Below are 3512 nucleotides of genomic sequence, written 5' to 3' on the forward strand. Positions count from 1 at the left end.
CTGCTTGGCCTGCTGTGTTCATCCAGCTCTACACCTTGTTGTCTCAGATTGTCCAGCATCGGCAGTTCCTACTATCTTCGTTAAATATGAGCTGTGTTTTCTCTGTGTAAGAACTTGCAAGGACCTTAATGAAATGCCAGCTGTCATACTGCTACCTGATCTCTCTCTCTCTCACACACACAAACACACAAATACAGGAGGTGGCATGCTCAGTGGTTAGCACTGCTGCCTCACAGTGCTAGAGACCCAAGTTCAATTCCAGCTTGGACAACTGCCTGTGTGGAGTTTGCACATTCTCCCTGTGTTTATGTGGTTTCCTCCCACAGGTCCAAAAAATGCAGGTTAGGTGGATTGGTTATGCTAAGTTATCCATTGTGTCCAGCGGGTGTAGGGTAGAGCGTGGGTCTGGGTGGGATGTTCTCCGGAGGGTTGGTGTGCACTCGATGGGTTGAATGGCCCGCTTCCACGCGAAAGGAATTCCAAGATCTAGATTGTTCCATTGCCATCTCTCCAAGTGTGATTATCTCTGAGAATTTGATCAACTTGCATTGACTTTCTGAGTCTAATTGGTCCACATAAATCAATGACAGCAAGGGCCCAGTCCCTCTCAGCACATCCCTTCATTCTAGAATCACACTTACACACGATACACTGCAGGTTGGTCGTGAATCACTGACCGCACTAAGTCTGTGCTTCTAATGTCCCATTCTTCGAAAGAGTTTTCAAACGGCGTTGCCAGTCCCCACATCGCTCCTGTTTTAAAGGCTGGGGGAGAAGTCGCCTATTATTTCATGGAACCTTAAAGCAGACGAACCTTTTACTTCCCCACTACTTCCTAAAATCCCAGGGATTAGCCTAACCCTGCTCCCTCCTGCCGTCTTCAAATTTGTGCATTTGGATCTCGATTTCAGCTCGATTTCTCACTCAAACGAAACAAAAGAGTTGCTAAAACCCTGGGGACTGACCGCTTGGTGCACGCTTTGAATAAAATAGAACGGCAATTCAGCTCAAACATTCGGTTTGTTTTGCTAAAGACTGTCAGGTTTTCAAATTCCAAGTGAAATGATGTGTCCGTCATAAATCTGTACTGGTATCTCTCTCCCTCTCTCCAATTCTATTGCAAGAGGAGGACCTCCTAAATGAACAGAGAGTCTCGATTCCTTTCCTGTAGTTTGTGACACCTCTGCCTTTATTTAATCCTCACATTCCACTCAGTACGAAGTTGGATCTCAGTAAGAATGGGATGCGCTGGCAGGCAGGTCGGGACTGTATCACTGAGTGGACTAGCCCTGTGCTTACAATGTCCCCTATTCTTCGAAAGAGTTTTAAAAGTTGCTGGAGATCTACCGTTCACTGTGTAAGCTCACTCCACCCAATGAGGAGTGGGTGTGCTTCCGGTGTTCAGTGCAATGAGGAAACTGGTCGAGAATTCGCTTTTAAATGTTCCTGATACTGTCCTGTTGATCGACCGCCCCAAGTGCGAAAAGGCTATCCTAATTTTAAGAAACCGGTGCCGTTAGATCCAGCAGAGATCAGACAGCCTTTGTTAAAATGAAAGATCAAATTCCCCTTTGACCAACCTGGTGGGTTACAATGGGAGATTGGCATTTGTCGGTGCAGTGAAGGCATCTCATTTATTTTGCTAACCGAACTAAAACGATGACCAGCAAAAGGCAGAGGAGGGGGAACTGCGATCCCCTGGAGCGATTAACTTTCTACCGAGACTGCTGCTGTCATTTTCATGCCCGAACTCGATACTCCGCTCTGATTCCCCCAGTCTCTTAACTTCTCACTGTCGTAGCTATAATCATCGTCTCATTCGGTCATTTCTCTCTCTCTCTCTCTCTCTAGCATCTTCTTGTTTCATTACCAGCTCTCTCTATCCCCACTCAGATGTTGCTGTTGGATTGTTCTCTCCCTGATCTCTCTCAGCGCCTTTGCCCAAAACTCTATTCTGACTTCGCTTATTTTTGTGTGTGTGTGTGTTTTCTTCCTCTTCTTAACCCCCCACCCCCAAGCTCAAAGCCTTTCTGAGTTTACCAAACGCCCTTCGGTTAAACCAGAGTTGTCCGCTTTGCTCCCTTTCCACGCCAAAGCGGTCCCACTTCATTCAAACCGTAAATCAGCCGCACACTCCTTCGCTCTAATCCGTCGCTGATATAAATTCACCGAAGTACAGCATCACCCCCCTTTTTGCTGTAATCTCTCAGTCCCTCTCAACTCCCAAAGCAGAGGCAGCCCTAACTCGGAGAGAAACTCTCCTCAAACAAAAATCAATCAACAGCGACTGGAATGGAACAGCTCCCCTCCAACAGTTCCAGTTTTGCCAAGCTTCCCCATCCGAAACAGGCAGGCTCTCATTGCTGGCTGATTCCTGCTAACTGACACAGCGCCCTGCAGATTGCTAAAACGCACATTTACTTTCAAGCAGCCTTGAGGTAGAGATAAAACTCCAATGGCACTCAGCTCTCGGCGACTTACCCTCAATTTGCCGGGCGGGAGAGTCCGATGCGTTGCTCAGTTGTCACTCTCTGGGCATTTCAGGGGCAAAGCTGAGCGTCTTCCTGCAGCTTCCTGATTTCCCAGCGCGGTTGCTGCAGCCTTGGGTGTAGGTGAGGCGGGGGAGAAAGCGGGCTTGGGAGGCTTGCAATGGGATCTCTGTGACTGTACCTGCAGAGTGAGCCCTGGCTCAGAGCTGACTCGTTGGAGGGCTCCGATCAGAACTGGACACCCCCACCTCGATCCTCGGAGAGACACGCCCGCGACTCCACCAGATTTATAAATTAAAAGCAGACCCGAGAAGAGCCTCAAAATGTCAACCTGCTGAGCTCACTGGGCGCCTCTCCAAACCTCCTTTGCTTCCTTTCCCCTGACTCAACCTCAACGTCCCTCGCTCTTCGGCGACTTTAGATTCTAATGAGTAAAATAAGCTGGAAAAACCGCTCCATTGGAGACGCCCAGGATTCCATTGGCCAAATGTGTGCAAATTTGCAGTATGAATTCTTATTTGGGGGCATACGATTCTAAATGATGCGGAATGATAAAAGCTACAGGCCAGGTATGGCTGTGCTGAGGAGCTTGGTAAAGAGCAAACTTGCGCGCAAAATTGAAGCCCCACTGGTGTAAAAGGGTGAGGGGAGAGTTCTTTTTATTTTGCCCGGGTGTACCCTGAAAGGGGGCTGTATCAAACCAACTGCAACTCTTGGTAAATATTAAGGAGCTGGGTCAGAATAATCTCAACATGACACGAACCTAAATACAGAATAAAGCGAAGAGGTCTGTAGAAGATATCGCCCGATCTGTGGATTGAGGGGAGGTCGTGGCGGTGCTAATGTCACTGGATTCGCAATCGGGAAGTCAATGCGCTAGGGACCTGGGTTCAAATCCCAACACTGCAACTAATGGAATTTCCATTCAGTTAACAAATCGAAAGCTGCTATCAGCAATGGACAGCTGCCCACTGTTGCAAAATTTTAAGGGATTCACTTAATGCCATTTAGGAACCAGGAGGT

The 3512-nt window shown here is 48.0% G+C and overlaps 1 protein-coding gene across 1 annotated transcript in view; it reads right to left on the reverse strand.

Moving 5' to 3' along the window:
- Positions 1–3008, reverse strand: part of LOC109937504 (collagen alpha-3(VI) chain-like) — a 747545-nt gene extending 744537 nt beyond the window's left edge. The window contains exon 1 of the mRNA XM_048599140.1: positions 2482–3008. The gene's annotated coding sequence lies outside the window, so the exon portion shown is untranslated. The remainder of the gene's footprint in view (positions 1–2481) is intronic.
- Between the last annotated feature and the right edge of the window lie 504 nt (positions 3009–3512).

The sequence above is a fragment of the Rhincodon typus genome, chromosome 7 (assembly GCF_021869965.1).
Source record: "Rhincodon typus isolate 14 chromosome 7, sRhiTyp1.1, whole genome shotgun sequence".
Classification (NCBI taxonomy): domain Eukaryota; kingdom Metazoa; phylum Chordata; class Chondrichthyes; order Orectolobiformes; family Rhincodontidae; genus Rhincodon; species Rhincodon typus.